This window comes from Prionailurus viverrinus, chromosome D4, assembly GCF_022837055.1.
Source record: "Prionailurus viverrinus isolate Anna chromosome D4, UM_Priviv_1.0, whole genome shotgun sequence".
NCBI lineage: Eukaryota > Metazoa > Chordata > Mammalia > Carnivora > Felidae > Prionailurus > Prionailurus viverrinus.
Window position 1 is genome coordinate 80,625,699 of NC_062573.1, and position 20,041 is coordinate 80,645,739.

The following is a 20,041-nucleotide window of genomic DNA, read 5'->3' on the forward strand; positions in this document are numbered from 1 at the left end:
TCTCCCCTCTCCCATTTAGAACTGAGGATTTTAGAAGGCACAAACTGAATAAAATTCAGCCTGAGATTCGAATGCCTGTGCCTCAGGAGACTTTCTATGGATCCAGGTTTCTGGGAGCCAGGGTAAAGGCTAGAGAGAGAAAGGGGAGTGGAGGTGGGGAAGGAAAAAGCAGGACAGAGAGGAGAAACAAGAGAAAAGACAGACAGACATGGGTCTGTGAGGTCACGTGGGCACTTACAGTCACAAAGACAAATTACATCTGTACAGGAAAGAGAAAATCTTAACGGGTAGGGAAAAGGAAGGTGGCGAGAATAGCTACCTATTGCCCAAACAGCATCTTTGTACGCTATAGAAAGCCTTCCTTCTGTCCTTGGGACCGTTTTTGGCATGTGCCAGGAAAAAAAAAAAAACGCCATAATAATCGTCTAAAGCTAGGAGGACTCAGAAGGTAAATGGTACTCCCTCGAATTGTGCAGTGTAAAACCTGCACAGCCTCATATCCTGGCCATACAACCTTCCTAATAACTAGGCTCCAAAACTGCATCTCCCTTAATGAACACCATGATTCTAAAATACCTGGATGAGCATCCTCGTGGAAGGTCAACAACATCCTAAGGAACCAGAAGCTGAGATCATCCTAACTGCAGGGCTGGCTTCACAGGCATGCAAGCTGTCACACAGGACCCCAGCCTTACAAGGGCTCTACACGTGGTTCCATGTTCTGCTGTCACCATCTCAAAGAGCCCTAATAATTTTGAACGAGGGGTCCCCTATTTTCGTTTTGCGCTGGGCCCTGCAAAGTACACAGATGGTCCTAATTTCCAACCAAATTTTCTCTGGTTGGGTCCACCCCCAAGAACAACAACTAATAAAGATTTAACACTTTTATTCTAAAGAGCTGAACACAGAAGCATAAAAATGGGTGACCACGACCAATTTTCAAACTGGGTAATCGCAGGTAAATAAAGAGAAGCACCTTTTCCATTTCCCAGAAAAGGCTTAAGTCCAGCAGGCACTTGGGGTCTGTTTCAGACTCATTATTTGTCCTTCCCTGAGAGGCACAACGTAAAGTCACGTCTTGTGTGGACCAGTTCACTCCTCTTCAAATGAAAGAAAATTGAAAAAGAAATGAAAAAAGAAAGAAAGGTCAAACCGACTTCCTAGGGAAGAGAAGAATGCAGCTTGGGGGGGAAAAAAACAGAACAGCTTACTCAATTTTTCAATGACACCAAGAGGACCCTTTGACACTTCTTGGCGAAGACATTACAGTACTTCCAATGTTGTAAAAAGAAAGGGCGGGAGGGGTGGTCTTCACCGAGAAAGCTTCAGAAAAGAGGCCTTCATGATGGACGTATGCAAAAATGCACAAGCCCATGGCTATGAATCTTAACCTCTGTTACGTTTAAAAAACAAAACAAAACAAAAAACTGTAAAGAAAATAAAATATTCTCAAAATATCTACAGAGGCTTTGGAACTCAGACATTCTCTTCTGGTGCATCTGCCCTTTCGAATGAGTGACTTCTCCAAAGCTGAGGAAAAAAGACAAAGAATCATCACCTGATGCGTGGACTGGTACCCGAGCACAGACACACCTACTCGGAGAGAAAAGGAAGTGAATCCAGGATTGAGCTGTGCTTCCTCCAGCCCAGGAACTGCCTGAGGGGCTTTGCTTTTTTGTTTTGTTTTCTTTTGCTTTGTTTCTATTTTTCTATATTTAACAACTAGGAACCACACAGGCACAACAGGCAGAGTAAGTACTGCTCTCAGGTACGAAGTCCTACCCCTAAGTATAGTGTCTTACTTTGACTTTCTAGATTCTCCCGCCCCTACACACATGCGTGTGCACACACACACACACACACACACACACACACACACACACATACACACACACACACACACACGCACACATACACACAGACCAAAACAAAAAACAAAAAAAAGGTTCCCATTGCTGCTGAAATTCCATACCTGTTTCCACATGTTATCCATTGATCCTTGAATATGCTTAGCATAACCATCTAAATCTTGCCTGATAAATTGCAAAATTAGACCCTCTCCGTGTCTACCTCTGGCCAGCGACTATTTCCCCTCGTGGGCAAGAGTCACATTCACTTGTTTCTTCCATATATCTTCTAACTTATTTTGTGGTGAACGTTTTGTATAGAGGAACAGCGGAGACTGAATCAATAATGTTTATACACAGAAAAGGGCTCACCCCTTCTTTGGCAAGGTCGCTGTTGGGGACAGGGGCACAGAGTCAGCCATCCACAGCTGATTTGGGTCTGGAGTTACTGCAGCTTTCATTTCAATTCACCACTGGCTTCAGTAGTTTAAGGGTGGGGTCAGGACTCTTTTAGCACGACTTGAGATCTGAGCACTGATGAGATTCCAGAGATCTCTTTATGCCTTGCAGTCAACCCATCGATTTTCCAAACTGGGGTATGTCTCTTTCAGCTTTCAAGTCAGCCAGGCAACTTTCTGGGTCATGAAGAAACTCTCTTCCTTCTCCATCACAGCTCCTCGCTTTCTGCACTGCTGACCGTCTCCCTGCCCTGCTTCAGGATGCCCTCAACCTTTGGATGGTGAGTACAGAACACTCCAGAGCCACGACAGGATTTCTCTCGGCTCTCCTGCCCCGTTCCCAGCGAGCCTTCACCAGGCCGCTGCCTTGCTCTCAGCAAAGGCCACACACACCTTAATGGGAACCTCTACATGCTTCTCTGCCCTACTCTCCCTACAACCCCTGTGTGCCTGGAAAGACCCAGAAGGTGGTGGAGGCTTGCTTGGTGGCTGGGGATCTTGCCTTTCTAAAGAAACAGGCAGGCACCCCAAGTTGACTAAAAGTTGGGCTAGTCTCTTCTCACTCTGCCTGTGACAGGCTTCTCCTCTTCCTACCACTCTGCCAGGGGTGAGCAGCCTGGGTTGCTTCTCTCCTAGGAAGGGCTTGTCACTTTCTGAAATTTCATTTATGTAGATTTCTTTGTGTCCTTGGCTCTCTCGCTGGTTTAAAAACATCTGTGTTTGTGTTGCTTTTTCTCATTGTTAGAGGAGGTGTGAAGGTCTCTTGCAATTTTCTACACATGAACCAGAACCTTCCTCATACTTTTAAGGCCACGTTGAATTCTAGATGCATCCTTCTTCCGTGGCCCTCAGGCTCCTGGCCAAGCTGGCTGGCACCTTTGAGCCCACTGGCCGGCACCTGCACACACACAAACTCCCAACAGGTACACAGCAGACACCTGGCTGGAGATGTCTTAGCCAAGCCTCCAGTCTGGAAATTTCAGCCTACCGGAGCCTCTCACTTAATGCAATTTGAACTCTTCACTTCATTCTGTCCTCAGCTCTCCAAAACTAAGTGCCTTTCACTTATGTCTTTACTTCAACTTACCAGTTTAACAAGCACTGTCTTTCCAACTATGAAGCTGGATCCTGATTCTCCTCCCAGCCAACCTCTTTCTTATCACCTTGGGTAATGGTCCCTCTCAGTTCACCTAATGCTTTGTCCTGTCACCAGAGGGGGCCTGCCCACCCCCCGCCAGCTCACTAATGGTGGCATCAGTATAGTATTCCCTTTCTTCTCCATAAGTCAACCAACCTCTTGCCCCAGAATCAAAAGTCTCAACCTGCCCACAGGTACCATTCTTACACCCTACCCCTGACTGTGGGTTTTCTCAACTCAGAGCCTGCCTGACGGTCCCTACCTTTTGGCCTATTCCTTGTATGGTCAGCTCCAGTTTCTACGCCAGTCTTCCGGTACATTCAGTTAGACTTGCACACCATCCTCTGTCTGCCCGCTTTATGACGGCTGCTTCTCTACTGTTAACATCACGTTGCAACATAAGAAGGAGGAAAAGAAGGAAGACTTTCCACTCTCTGCTCAGACACTCATATAGATAGCCAGACAATGGTTTCACTAGACCCTCTAATGTCTAACATTTAACTCTAGTAAAGACTTGAACGACACAGCATACATATCAGCATAGCTTAGGGTAGAAAGGAGATCCCCACAATTCCTTTGAAAACCTAACATGTGCATAACAGCCCAGTAAAATATCTGAATTACCAAAAGCACCAGGAAAACCAACATCACGGTATCTTTGGACGCTTTTTTAAAGGGAGAAAGCAGCACGTTATTCTTTCTCCAAGCTTGTCCTGTGCCATTCTAGGAAGAAGAGTTAACACGGGGAAGCCACGCACGCGGGCTAAGGAGCGGCCACCACACACTTCACCTGGGTGACCAGGGTATCCTGAGACACACTCCTGTGCCCGGGGCAGCCGAGGTGCTGGAACTCGGCTGTGGAAACAAGGGTCATGGGAAGCAGAGGCTGCCAGGCCCTTGAGGTCCTGTCACGGCACTTGTCCCCAGGCGGTCCCAGCACCTCTCCCTGGCAGGACCGCAGGACCGCAGTACTCGTCGCTGTTCCACACTAAGCAGCCGGACGTGGACATCAGTGTCCGCGCGGGACTGTGCGCCCCTCGATCCCAAGGAGCCCGACACACACAGTCGTGTGAAATTGCTACAGTACCCCTGCGGCTTAGTGACTACCTGAATTTAGGAGACAAAGAAAAGGCAGTTCAAAATGTAAACCTTGATGATGCTGTAGAAGGTGTTCCTTGAGGAATCCTTGCCGGTTTCCTCACACCGGAGCTCCTGGCCCGAGTGGGCGAGCGGTGAAGGGGAAAGAACGGGTTCAAAACTCGCTTTGCCTCTGTGCCGGTTTCTGCCACTTGGAGGGTCTATTTTTCATCATTAAAAACTCCGAGGCAGAGACGGGATGGATACTGGTTTGAGGCTAAGCAGACTTAAGGTCTAGTTTCCACTAGATCTCTTACTTGCCGTGTGACCTTGGCTGTGTCATGTATCCCCTCCGAGCCTGTTTCACACTCCCACAGAATGGGGTGCCGACAGCCCCACTGCCTGCCCGCCAGCACTGCTGTGGACACTAATTTGGGTGGCGGGTGCTAAGGACGCCATGCACACAGTAGGTCCCATGTGCGTGATACCAATCTCGTTGTTCTGTTGACTAAGCACTTGAAATAAACTCATTTATATCCCTCGCATCCTTATCTCACCACACTAATACACTGATGATTTAAAAAAAAAACAAGTTCCATTTCTGCAAAAAACGACACACAAAGAAAAAATACTATTTCTGAGCCGACACCATCCTAGGTCTGTTGAGAGATGTGATTTGTACATTTTAACAATATTCCCAGGAGCAAAATGTGTGAGACGGTCGTTTCTAACTTCTACCTTTTACTTCTTTTTTATTCCCCACTTAGTGAAATTCTAACTCTTAGAAAACATGTAACACAATGGATAACTCGGACAGTGTGGCACAGACTTTTAGAAGTATGTAACAGATTATAGTAGAAAGAGGGGAGACGTACTTGACCTATTGATGCAGGAAAGCATAATACTATTGAAAACCAAATCCTACCAGACAAATGGTTTACCGTAGGAATGAACAATGATTAAACATCTGGAAATCTAGTCATGTAATTCAGTACATTAACAGAGTCAGAAATTCAACCAGATGACTGTCTCAATACAGGTTAGAAAAGCTCTTGGTAAGATTCAACCTCAATTCATGATTTAAAGAAAAAAAGACGAAGAATTCAAAAAATGGCATTGTATCAGAAGCATATTTACTGAAATCAGAAGCAAGGCAGGCATACTTGCTTATCATTACCTCACCACTAAGAACTCAACCACATATCGAAGGTCTTGAATAAGGCGCCTACCCAAGAAAACAAAGGAGGTACGAATATTAGAAAGGAACACCCAGGGGCGCCTGGATGGCGCAATCGGTTAAGCGTCCGACTTCAGCCAGGTCACGATCTCGCGGTCTGTGAGTTCGAGCCCCGCGTCGAGCTCTGGGCTGATGGCTCAGAGCCTGGAGCCTGTTTCCAATTCTGTGTCTCCCTCTCTCTGCCCCTCCCCCGTTCATGCTCTGTCTCTCTCTGTCCCAAAAATAAATAAACGTTGAAAAAAAAAATTTTAAAAAGAAAGGAATACCCAGTAAATTAGGAAAATCACCTAAAAAGAATTATTAAGGCAAATAAGGCAACAGGTTGGGTCAGCCACAGGGTGGTCATAGAAAAAAACACCTTTTCTACTCACAACTAACCAATTAGAAAAACTATTCACAATGTGTGTGTGTGTGTGTCCAATATCCAGTAATAAACCTACTGACAGAAGTGAAACAAAAATGTAAAGAAAGCCATAGTACATAAAGGAAGACATAAATAGGTAAAATGCCAGAAACCAAATGGTGAGACTCAATATCACTCTGTGAAATGAATGTGATTCCTATCAAAATCAAAAGATTTTCTTACAGAACTTATCAACTGAGTCTGCAGCCCATCAAAACTAAAAAAAAAAAAAAAAATCGGTAAGATCAACAAAATTTTGAAAAAGACTAATAATGAGAGGAAACATCTTGTCCAGATGTCAAAACATATTTTAAAGCTATAAGACATTTCTTATAAACTCTGAAATGTAGAGACTCAATAACTAACAGGCTACTGAGAGAGAAGAGAAAACCAAATAAAAGAAAAAGGCAAAAATCAGAATGCAGTTTATGCTAACGGTAGCATATTATCTCAGTCGGAAAAGAACAGACTTTATTTAATGATGCCAAATCAACTGACATTTATTGAAGAAAAAAACAGATGTGCACCTTGTATGATACATGGAAATAAATGCTACAGAAAATAGAGACAAAACTGAGGAGAAAAATTAAACAAGTATTAGAAGACCACACCAGAGAATTCTTTTAATATTAGGATAAAGCAGGCCTTCTTAAATAAGATAAAAATCCACAAATAGAAGTGATTGAAGGATGTGACTGTAAGAACTGTAAAGCTTTTATTCAACAAATCACAGAGGTATTACTTACATAAAATTTATACATTAGTTCAAGGTTTTCCTTGACTGTCACTACTGCACCACTAATTTTTATTTCAGAAAATATATCTGTTGGATTTATAATATGGCTTTCGCAAGATTCGCATCCATTTGGCTAATGCCTTTCCTATCAGTCCTCAATTCCAGACCCTTTGCTCAGAGAAGATGGATAAAAATTAACCAGTGTCAGAAAGGAAACTACTCAACTCTTACTTCGTTTCCATTTTCTCATATAGGGAAACGGGCTTGAAACTGTGAAACTGAAGACTAATTTGGAAGGAAAAAAATAGCAGGAGAGCATGTGGCCATATTAACTGGGTCCCAGTGTCCCAGGGCAGATGGGTCCTAACCCCCCAGGGAGTCACATCTACAAATGTGACTGGTGGGGCACCACCGTCCATGGTCTGGGAGCAGAGCAGAGACAGCTGAAGATGAAAAGCTGTACTGGTCTGGGGCGCCTGGGTGGTGCCGCTGGTTGAGCATCCAACTTCCTCGGGTCACGATCTCACGATGCGATTTGGGAGATCAAGCCCCGTGTCAGCCCCGTCTCAAGCCCTGTGCCGTCAGCACAGGGACTGTTTGGGATTCTCTCCCTCTTGCTCCCTCTGTCCCACCCCCGCTCATGCCCTCTCTCTTTCTCTCTCTCAAAATAAACAAATAAACATTTAAAAAAAAAACAAAAAAACCTGGTACTATTCCTAGGAATTTGCAAACCAGTGCCTCTCAGGGACAGGGCACCTACCTCTGGTCCCTTCTCAGGTTTTCTCCAACTCAGAGCAGTCCCTCCACAGGGTCCAGCTGGGCGAGCAACACAGCCCAGACAGAAAATGAAACATCGGGAGACACTGAACAAAGGATGAGTCAAGGGCAAGTGGAATGGCTTCTTTTTTAAGCGGTATAATATTTGTTTCATTTCCACACGCTACATAAAGCCCTTCACTTTTCATTTTATTGCTTTTGAACCTTTTCGTACCAATACCATGCAACAGCCAAAGTAAGAAATTTTCTGTCGTTTTTCAAAATTTAATATCAAATTTGTTTGTGTTGTACAAATTCCCAACTCCTCTGCCTTAATGTATTAAGTAACACAAATGTCATGTTCTACCAATTAGTAAACAGGCTTACTAAAATAGAAAGCTCTCTGTATTAACCTTATACATTTCCTGCAGGCCAGAAAAAAATAAGTAGCAGAACCCAAATGCTTCTAAATCCACAAGTCAGTGTGATGCTAATTAACTGAACTGAGAAGCATGGAATATTCCAGGTGAAGAGTTCTGTTTAAGATGCTAGATTGGCTACACTGTGTGTATAGATGGCACTCATAAAAATTGAACGGTTAGAGCATGCTGTATATTTTTAGCTCTGAAATGGGATCATGTAGTTCTAGATTCAATTAGAAAGGGCACAGAAAATACAGACTAAGAGACTGGACTTTTAATTTTTTTTAGAGAGAGAGAAAGCATGAGCAGGGAGAGAGAGAAAGCAGAGGGGGGAGAGGAGAGAGGGAGGGAGGGATGGAGGAGACAGAGAGAGAGAAAGAGAAGGAGGGGGAGAGAGAGAGAGAGAGAGAGAGAGAGAGAGAGAGAGAGAATGAATCTTAAGTAGGCTCCATAACCAGCATGGAGCCCGACCTGCTATTTAATAAAAGAGCAAACAGCACTGGTCCGGAGGGAAGGCTGGCCATATACGCAACTCCCTGGCGCAGTAGTCCAAGAGGCTCCAGCAGGAACTCATTAACACCCATAACTGTGGGGGCAGCTGGGAACCTATCTGACCCCCTACCAGGGTTTCTAGAAGCATCCAGGCAGGGAGGACCCCTGGGTGGGAAACCCTCTGGAGTGAGAGCTCCCCGTCTACCCTCGAATGCGGATGTCCCCACCATTTGCAGAGCAAGGCATCGTCCCAGCCATCTCTGGGTTGTCAAACAAGAATGAAAAAGAAATTTGCTGGCGCAAAGCTGAAGCTCCTCACCACCAATGCTACCTACAGCTCTCCCCCTGCTACCCCAGGCTTCTCGGTTTCTAAAAATACCACAACTATGCCTTCCTTCCTTTTTTGTTTAATATGAAATTTATTGTCAAATTGGTTTCCATACAACACCCAGCGCTCATCCCAACAGGTGCCCTCCTCAATGCCCATCACCCACTCTCCCCTCCTGCCCACCCCCATCAACCCTCAGTTTATTCTCAGTTTTTAAGAGCCTCTTATGGGTTGGCTCCCTCTCTCTCTAACTTTTTTTTTCCTTCCCCTCCCCCATGATCTTCTGTTAAGTTTCTCAGGATCCACATAAGAGTGAAAGCATATGGTATCTGTCTTTCTCTGTATGACTTATTTCACTTAGCATAACACTCTCCAGTTCCATTCACATTGCTACAAAAGGCCATATTTCATTCTTCCTCATTGCCAAGTAGTATTCCATTGTGTATATAAACCACATCTTCTTTATCCATTCGTCAGTTGATGGACATTTAGGCTCTTTCCATAATTTGGCTATTGTTGAAAGTGCTGCTATAAACATTGGGGTACAAGTGCCCCTATGCATCAGCACTCCTGTATCCCTTGGATAAATTCCTAGCAGTGCTATTGCTAATAATGAAGCAACAGAAAGATAAATAAACTGATCCCATTCACAACGGCACCAAAAATCATAAGATACCTAGGAATAAACCTAACCAAAGATGTAAAAGATCTGTATGCTGAAAACTATAAAAAACTTATGAAGGAAACTGAAGAAGACACAAAGAAATGGAAAAACATTCCATGCTCATGGATTGGAAGAATAAATATTGTTAAAATGTCAATACTGCCCAAAGCAATCTACACATTCAATGCAATCCCAATCAAAATTGCACCAGCATTCTTCTTGAAGCTAGAACAAGCAATCCTAAAATTTGTATGGAACCACAAAAGACCCCAAATAGCCAAAGTAATTTTGAAGAAGACCAAAGCAGGAGGCATCACAATCCCAGACTTTAGCCTCTACTACGAAGCTGTAATCATCAAGACAGCATGGTATTGGCACAAAAACAGACACATAAGCCAATGGTATAGAATAGAGACTCCAGACTTGGACCCATGAAAGTATGGCCAACTAATCTTTGACAAAGCAGGAAAGAATATCCAATGGAAAAAAGTTTCTTTAACAAATGGTGCTGGGAGAACCGGACAGCAACATGCAGAAGAATGAAACTAGGCCACTTTCTTACACCATTCACAAAAATAAACTCAAAATGGATAAAGCTCCTGAATGTGAGACAGGAAAACATCAAAAAAAAACAAAAAAACAAAAAAACAAAAACAAACCCCTAGAGGAGAAAGCAGGAAAAAACCTCTCTGACCTCAGCCACGGCAATTTTCTTACTTGACACATCTCCAAAGGTAAAGGAATTAAAAGCAAAAATGATAAAGATAAAAAGCTTCTGCACAGCAAAGGAAATAATCAACAAAACTAAAAGGCAGCCCACGGAATGGGAAAAGATATTTGCAAATGACATATCAGACAAAGGGCTAGTATCCAAAATCTATAAAGAACTCACCAAACTCCACACCCAAAAAACAAATAATCCAGTGAAGAAATGGGAAGAAAACATGAATAGACACTTCTCTAAAGAAGACATCCAGATGGCCACCAGGCACATGAAAAGATGCTCAACGTCACTCCTCATCAGGGAAATACAAATCAAAACCACACTCAGATATCACCTCACGCCAATCAGAGTGGCCAAAATGAACAAGTCAGGAGACTATAGACGCTGGCAAGGATGGGGAGAAACGGGAACCCTCTTGCGCTGTTGGTGGGAATGCAAACTGTTGCAGATGCTCTGGAAAACAATGTGGAGGTTCCTCAAAAAATTAAAAATAGACCTACCCTATGACCCAGCAATAGCACTTCCTTCTTTCATCTGAGCCGCAGACAGCCCAGCTTACTGGGTACCAGCTTACTGACTGTGAACTCCAAATCTACCCTGTTTTGCTCTGCTGGACATTGCTATAAATTTCTCCTTTGCCAAGTGGTGTAATATTACGCTTTGCCAATAGAAAAAGCTAGACGGTCATAGCAGAAGAAGGGACTTCTCTTCCCACTTCTGATGCTTTGACTGGTTAATAATATTTTACACTAAATTTTCTCTATTCAAATTACTGGTGCGGTTTTTCTGCTGCTCGAACCCTGCCTGATGCACTGTCTCAGCACTATTCTATGCTGATACAAAGCAGCTCCTTTACAGGACTGAACAAGGAGAGAAAGAGCACAGAACAAAGGAAAAGATGGTTTGTTAAAAAAAAAAATGCTAAAAAAAATGCTATATAAAGTTGTTGCCAAAAGAAGGAAATAGCCATGAAGGATTGGAGGAAAAGCATTCCTGTGAAATAGTTTTACTTCAAGAACCACGAGACTATTTCTGAGAATTTCCGACATGTCTTTGCAACAAGATTCAGGTAGGCACTGCGTGTATGAAACTGCAGAGCAAATCCTCATGGAGAGAAAACTGCTAGGAACGGCCCAGGGTTGGAAACCAAACTTGCCAAACTTTTAAGCCCCAAGTAAGACAGGGAAGAGCAAAGTGCATTCTGGGAGAGAACACACATTAATAATGTCTCGTTTCAAGGAGAAAAACAACAACAACAACAACATAAGCATCAAAGCAAGAAAAAAACCACGGTACTAGCAAAGACTGATCCCAGACTTTTCCTCTATGATATCAATAACTGGAAATAAAATGAGGCAACAACCAATGAGCTTTGAAAGAAAAAGATTATGATATAATCCCTCGAGATCCCGTAAAGTCATCTCTATTGAGTAAAGATAACAGGAAAACTCCTCAGAAAGCATCATGCTACATATGCTTCCTGAAAGACTTCTCAAAATACCACCAGCTGGTAAAGAAAGGACTCGAAATGAAGAACTCAAAAATGGAGAAGTATGAGCACGAAAGGGCTGGTGGTAAGCATGAGTTCAGAAACTAAACATTCCAACTGAAATTCAATGTCATTTATAAGATTATAGAAATACAAAGCAAATTCTTAAAACTGTTTCTGAATTACCAATGCAACGTGTAGGGGGGCGCCTGGGGGGCTCAGTCAGTTAGGTTAAGCATCAGACTCTTGATTTTGGCTCAGGTCATGACCTCATGGTTTCTGAGATCGAGTCCCTGCATTTAGCAGCACAGAGCCTGTTTGGGATTCTCTCTCTCCCTCTCTCTCTTGCCACTCCCCCACTGGCATGCATTCTCTCTCTCTCTCCCCCTCTCTCTCAAGATAAATAAATAAACTAAAAAATGTAAAATGTAATAAAAACAGTCATTTTCAAATTGTCATTTTCCAATTATCATAATGACTGAATTCTAAACTTCCAGTTGCAGGGAAGTTGTTCAAAGGATGTTACATTTCTTACATTATGTAAGTGGAGAGAATCGAGAGAGTATTTCATTCATGATTTTGATGACTGGAGAAAAAATTCTACACTATTTAATTATAAAATTAATCTTAAGCTAAAAACAGGATTTTTCAACTTCCAAATCACAAAAGAAAAAAAAGGGCAGACAAACAAATACATACTAAAAAAAAAACAACAAAACAATGACTAAACTGATATCCAAAAACTGTTCAGTGTTTTTCTGAATGGTGAATTTAGCCTTTGTCCTCCTTTAGATTTTTCTGTACCTTCTAATTTGTTTACAATGACCAAGTCTAATCTTCATAATCAGAAACAAGAGAGTAAATATTGGGAGAAAACCCTGGGCCTCCAAGAGCAAGAGTTTCAGAAGAGACACTCCCTTCTGTCACTGATGTCAGTCAGTCCAGTCCACATGCTACAACAGCCGCCAGGAGACAAGAGGAGTCTGACCAGCCACACGGAGAAGCCGTGAGAGAGAGTTCCGTCGGGGGCGTGTTTTCTTTCTTGACTACAGGGTTTTGGGGGGTTTTGCTGTGTGTGTGTGTGTGTGTGTGTGTGTGTGTGTGTGTGTGCGCGCGAGCAATATGTCCATTCGATTTCTCTCCTCAATGCAGATTTGACCAGTAAATCAGGTCTGATCACTGATTAATAAAGAATATCAGAATAATGGATTTTAGAACCCCTAGATAATCCAACCTCCCGGTCTCACTCATAGAGAACTAAGGCCCAGAAAAATAAATGACTTGTTCAGGTCCAGCCAACAGAGTTAGTTCCAATAAATGTATAGGATTAGCAGAAATACCATAAAACTCAAAGTTTTATGAAGCCTGGAGGGCCTCGGATAAGGCTCAATAAAAATGCCTTGTTGAATATGTAGGAACTTGCTGAGCAGAGTAGATTTCTCAGATACTGGCCAGCTCTACAACTTTACGGTTGAGGAATTAATTGGCGACCTTGTCTTCCAGATATTGAGACTTGCAGGTTGCTCCTTTGGGTCTCCTTACTGCCTCTGGACCTAAAACCATTGGAGGGGCGGCCCGGCTGGTAGCTAAGCTTCTGGAACAGCTCCTCAGCCCTCTAAACCCCAGGCTCATAAACTTTCCAGCTGCTATCCCCAGGAGGGAGCAGGATTAGAGATAAGATATTTACATATAAAAATCATTAATAGGTTTAAATGTGCATGGCCTACAAGCACACCAAAGGCCCCAGTCCCTGTGTGTGTCACAGTCCACAGTGGCTTTCACAGACACTTACTGTCTGAAAAACCTAAAGTTTCTTCTTAACCTACCTGTCAAACACTGAGCTATTTTTTTCTACCGAACATCAAAAGGTTTTTTCTTCCCCCCACTGCAGGCCTACTTCAGATTGAGGCAGAAAGTACCTTGAAATGAAAGTGTGTGCGGAGCGGTGCTTTTTGGTCTACGATGCATACTTACAGGGAAATTAAGCCATTAAATTTACTCCAGGGCCTTTTACAGCTGTTTTGCTGTTTTGCCAAAGCTCTTTTATGAAAGATTTGGGAATCGTTCTAAAATACCACGGCGGATTTTAAAGACAAACCAACCCCAAGGACACTATGCGTTTTCCAGCATGCAGTGTAACGCTCAAAGTTCCCATCGGGGAAGTGAAGCCTGTGGATGACAGGAGAGAAACTCTGGGCATGCCCTAGCCACGTGTGACGTCCCTGTCGAAGCGAGGCAGGGACCCAGGGAACATGGTTCCAGGGCACTCAAGCAGCCGTTTCACCCACTGTCCAGTTGGTCCGATTTGCATTTGCGTTTAACCAAGATACTCAAGCGATGCTGTCTGATTCAAAACATTAGGCACGTGCACACACACGCACACACTCCATACTGTATTGTGTATATACATATGGTTTACGTATTGGATCTCAATTCTGTCCTCACTATCTCTGCTGGAGTTGAGATTTCATAGCTGAGATTCCTTTAGAGAAAAGTGCTTCAGATACTTTAGTTAGCTAACCCCCTCATTATAAGAAGGTTCTAGACAGATCCATTCTGCGCCAAATTCCTCTCCCTTGAGTATAACAATTTAATGGATAATGACTCAGGATCAGTTCAGATTTCCTCCGGGGAAGGATAATGAACAAACTGAAAAATAAGGACAATTTCTTGGGAAATTCTGTTTGTTTCTGGGATCTCTCAGATACAGGTGACTATGTCCCCAGACACAAGTGTGGTGTCTCTAAACCCTCTGGGGCCAAAAGCGACCCCAGAGGAGGTGGTGGTCCCTTTGTGCGTGTGTGTGCGTGTACCCACCCACTCGGGCGAGAGAGTAGGAATGGAGTCTTTACTCTGCCCCAAATATTCAGATTCTTGTACCCCAAGTAATCAGCACTCAAATATTTAAACAATGAAGTAATCAACTAATTAATCTGGTGCCAGTGAGTCTCCAATTATTTACTAGGAAGCTTTTTACAGTTCCTTTATGAGCCAGCCAGAACAGCCCTGCTAAGAGAGAAAAGAGCTTTGCAACATGGCAGCAAGGTTAACCACCGCCACCCCCCCCCCCCCCCCCCCGTCCTTTATGCATCTATACTTTACTACTGAGAGATACATACAGGTACACTCACAGGAAACAGCTATCTTTGTCATCATTTTTTCCTTTCACCACCGGGATCTTTTTTCTTCCCCTAAAACTGGCTTGTGATACTTTGACCAATATTATGCAAAGAGATCTGTAAGGCCTTTCAATTTCAAAGCATGCTAATACACCAAAAGCTCCCACTCAGGAATTAGCAATTGTCACAAAGCATTGCTTGAATTTAAATCAGGAGACAATGCATCACAGGAAGGCATGGGCTTCAAAAGCCTATGGGTACATTTCAAAGGGACAACGTGATGGGAAATATTCATGGCAGAGATCTGCTAGGTAACCGCGGGGCCAATGTGAATAAGGAAATAAAGTCATAAGTACTCATCTTTCATCAAAATCTTGTAGTTCTTCTTTCTTCAAGGTATAGAAGAACCTCGTAAACAATCCAGAAATGATCTGAGGGAAATGCGAGTAGGATGGGTTCACTGTCCCGAAACTAAACCATACCAAGTTTGCCAACACAGCGTGCTGGGGTGGAATTAGAATAAGGGTCTGAAATGCGCCATTCCTAATTTATCCGTGGCCTTGAAGTCTCTACCAATGTACGCTTCTGGTCTTGGACCTCAAATTTTGACTCTTAAAAGGAGTACGTGGATATCTGTAAAGTGTTAAGCAACGGAGTACTAGGGAAAACCTTAAGAGACAGCTGCCAATACGGTTACCTTTAAGAAGCTCTTACTACTTCCTGTGGATCTGCTCCTGGGACTGCCAGGATGGATCAAGTTCAGTGTTCCCTTTGCCATCCTCCTTGGAACCCAGAATTCCTGATTTGGCATTTTTATTCTTTGGAAAACCTACTAAGGTGGTGTTATAACTTATAATTTCTTACCAGATCTTTTTAAAAGTCAGTCGTCCTAGGGGGTGCCTGGGTGGCTCCGTCGGTTAAGCATCTGACTGTTAACTTTGGCTCAGGCTGTGATATCACGGTTCATGAGATCGAGTTCCGCGTCAGGCTCTGCACTGAGAACACTGAGCTTGCTTGAGATTCTCTTTCTCCCTCTCTCTCTGTCCCTTCCCTGCTTGTGTGTGTTCTCTCTCTCTCTCTCAAAATATATAAACATTTTTAAAAAACTCATCCTGAGAGTTTTATAAAAACCATACAAACTCATCCATCACAAAGCAAGATAGAATACAATATCAAGAAACAGACCTGAAAAGGACAAGCAACAAATGGGTAGCATTTCCCTGCCTTGGTAAGACCCTTTTAGGCAGAGAATGATGCCAATAGCTCTTGCAACATAAAAGATAGAGCTCAACATACACTCTCCTGCTGGATCATCCGGTCATCTCAGATGCTAGAGAAGGCCAGGCAAAGCTAGGCAGGGATGCCTTCTCTAATCATGGAAATAGTCCCCTCATCCTCTACTTCCAGTTCTGAGCCTCTCTCAGGGCTTCTTTATTCTATGGGCTGTTTCCAAGCTACACAGCTTCTCTGTTAGAGTTCACCTCAATGATATTTAGGCTTGACCATTTTCTGAATGTAGGCTCACGCACAACTCCAATCCCTCAAAGATGGACCGCTCAGTGCTATTTACGACCGCTGCACAGTTTGGGCTATTATGAAAAGGGTCAAGCCATGAAGTCTTTAGTTGATCACTGCACAAGGACCAATATACAATGTTCCCACATGGAGAGCGGGTAGAGTTTCAGGGAGGGTCCATTCTTCCTGGACAGTGGAGTCAGAATGTCTTCAATCCATCAACGATGTTTGGGCAATAGTGGGTTAATTTTCAGGGAACAGAAAGAGTTTTCTATAAAACTTACAGGGACATTTTAAATAGCCACTACTGAGCTATCGAGATTTAGTTCCTATGTATGAAATACATTCGGTGTAAATAAAACATGACATTTTTTTCTCTTTACAATTTGCTGAGAAGTCTAGCCAAGCATGAACTTTTTTTTATGACATCCTGCTTATTACAGAGATTTCTACACGTTACAGAGAACTGGCTTTCGAGACAGGACTGTACCTTCTTGTTGTGGTATCACTGTGCAGTTGCTGTGATTATTTCGTTTCTCTCTTCTATAAAAGTAGAGTGGATTCAACAAGAGAACCCGGTGGGGCGCCTGGGTGGCTCATTCGGTTGAGCATCCAACTTCGGCTCAGGTCATGATCTCGCGGTTTTTGAGTTCGAGCCCCGCATCAGGCTCTGGGCTGTCCAGCTTGGAGCCTGGAGCCTGCTTCGGATCCTGTGTCTTTCTCTCTGCCCTTTCCCTACTTGTTCTCTCTCTCTCTCTCAAAAATAAATAAACATTAAAAAAAATCATTTTACAAAGAGAACCTGGTGATATACACGAGCAGCCTAACAAAGCTACACGCATCATTTTATAGTTCACGTATAGCCCCAAATAGAACTGAAAGCCCAAATTAGTAGTAAAATAACTCTTAAATAAAAGCATATGCTTTAGCCACAGAGCATGATGTGTGTAGTCATAATCCATTTTTGCTTGGGTTTATTGCTTTGTTTTTTCAAATATTGGCCCCTGAAGTAAGTGCTTCTCTCTCTCTCTTTTAAATGGCTGCCAATCTCAAATTGGAAACCAGCTTTATAACCCTGTAGCCACCACATTCCTGCTCTACACCTGTTCCTCTAATACCTACCACCTGACTTCTATAGTACGGTAGAGACAGAGATACATTCGTCCGCAACAATTTACAAGAATGATCACTACAGTCGGGCTTGCACGAGAGCACTGATGGGTAACATTCATCTACATACAGGATGCTTAAAGCAGTGGCTCTCAAGTCTCATGTACTCCCACATCACCTGGGGCTACGTTACACCTTCCGATCGTCAGGTCTCACACCTCCCAAGCTTCAGATTCGGAAGATCTTGGATGGGGCTCAGAATTTTGAGTAAGCACTCCCGTCACTCTGAAACATCCACGAGTTGCCATACTTTGGGACTCGCTTGTAAAAGGGGCCCGCCTCTCCATTCCCAGGCTTAAAGAGCTGATCCATAGACCCTTGTGGTATGACTAAGGGCAGAACTGGCTGGGAGATTCAATACATGGCCACAAAGCAGAAACTCAGGATGGTCCCTTCTGGGCAACATACCACTCTTCCCCAGCCCTGACTGGGACTTACCAGGTACAGGGTAACATAACACAGTGGTGGACAGTGTAAGTCATGGTCAGGCTGCCTGGGTTCAAATCCTCCCTAGTTAAGGACTTAACTTCTCTCTACTTCAGTTTCTTAGTCTCTGATACGGGAATAATAATGAGCATCTACCTTAAAGAATTAATGGGGAGTTCCAATAAATGAAAACATGCACAGTATACAGAGCAGCACCTGGCACCCAGGAAGTGTTTAGTGATGGGTCTGTACGTATCTGATGTGTTTTACAGAAACCCCTGCTTACGATGCAGAACACAAAATAGTTACTGAAAAAGTAACTCACAGAGTCCCATTATACAAACTGAGCGCCAAAGTATGGGTGTCCAGTCTTCTTCACTGAACTTCGTACAAGGAGTGTGCTGCAATCCTTTCTTCCCACTCTCTAGCACTTCTTTCTCTCTACCTCCCCTCTAGCTGGCTATCTCCTCCTTCCTTCTCAACCCAGGGGGTTAGGGTCTTCTTGAAAATTTACTGTCGAGCTATACCCAGGCTGGGGATGGTCAACGTTGTGAACCAGGAAGTCTCTAGAGAAGCAGGGTCATTTGCAAGTGGGTCCCCAAACCACGCTTTGATTTGAGGCTGGAACAGTGCCCCACCTAAGCCATGATGTGGTATCCTCATCACCTGGGCTTTGTCACAGAAATTCTAGGAATTTAGTTATCTTTTCTGAACACTTCCTTTCTTATTAGCCTTTTGTGGCTCATATGCCTCTGAAAACACTCAAGTTCTCCTCCTCATAGTACTTTCTAGATATTGCCAAACCCCACCATCTTGGGAGACTCAGCCACATCCCTGTTCTCCGTCTCTTCAGTTGTCAATCTCTAAACTCTTTCCAGCCATTGTCAGATTTGGAGATTCTACCCAACTAATTACATCCTCTTGTGACTCTGTATTTTATAAAGCGATCCCTTATTACAACAAAGATTTATTTTGTTTTCCCTATTCCAATCATTTGGAAATGCCATGAAGAGCCATGTTTGGGGCCCTATCCCTGTTCCAAGATCCCTTCTTAGATGGCATTTGTTTAAATCATCAACACAGGACCCAGTTATATGTCAGTCACCCGGTCCTAGCCACCTATGTCACCGACAGAGCAACCATGATCTCGGTAAATGGGATTTTGCTTCCATTTGGTCCATCAGGCATTTTCACCAAACCACCGAATCTACCGCTAACGCCAGTCTAAGAAGGATCATCGACTGCAAACTTCTGGACTTTCCATATACAGAAACTTAAGTTCTTATTTAAGAGACTTGCTTACAGTCATACAGTCAGGGGGCAGCTTCCAGTGTCCTGGCCGTTCCAGTAATTTTTCTGCCTATGCATTGCCCAGTGAAGATATAAAAGACATATTCGTCAACAAATGTAGTCGACACATGATGAGGATGTGTCTTTTACCTAGAAACATAATTGGATTTTCTTCTCATGTTGTTAAACTTTCTTCCTCATCATCACTTATATTACCTGCCGGGTACCCCCCAGTACAACCAATCTCCCATTCTTGAACATTTCTGGTTTCTACGAAGTGCAAAAAAAAAAAAATTGTCAGCAACTTTGAAAATTAATACCCTCATAGTTAAATCTCTATGAAGAACCATGAAAAATTCGTAAGGATAAATTCCTAGAGGTAGAACTGCTAAGACAAAAAGTATGCACGGTCTCGAGCCTTCCAGCAGCTGCCGACAAACTGAGAACTGTATTTACAAGAGACACTAACATACTGGAAGGTGTCCAGAGGATGACAACCGAAATGTCTATTCAACACGTCCTCCAGGCAGGCTGAAGGGGTTGGGTGCACCTAGAATTCTTAGGGAGGGAGCCTAATTCCCTCCAAAGGGAAAGGACTTTTGTTTTCTTGTCTGCTTCTATGTTTCTCATTTAACGCTGATTCAACAATATCAGAGGAAACCTTGGGGGAAAGTGGGTTCCTGTGCCAGTTGTTAAGCTTCTACCTCTCAGCTTCTGTGCTGTTCTTTGTGATGCTGGGGCTGGGGACCT

The 20,041-nt window shown here is 43.4% G+C and overlaps 1 protein-coding gene across 3 annotated transcripts in view; it reads right to left on the bottom strand.

The window, feature by feature from the left end:
• The window catches only part of GLIS3 (GLIS family zinc finger 3), a 547,841-nt gene that overhangs the window by 230,004 nt on the left and 297,796 nt on the right, over positions 1-20,041 (bottom strand). The gene's annotated exons all lie outside the window — the stretch shown is intronic.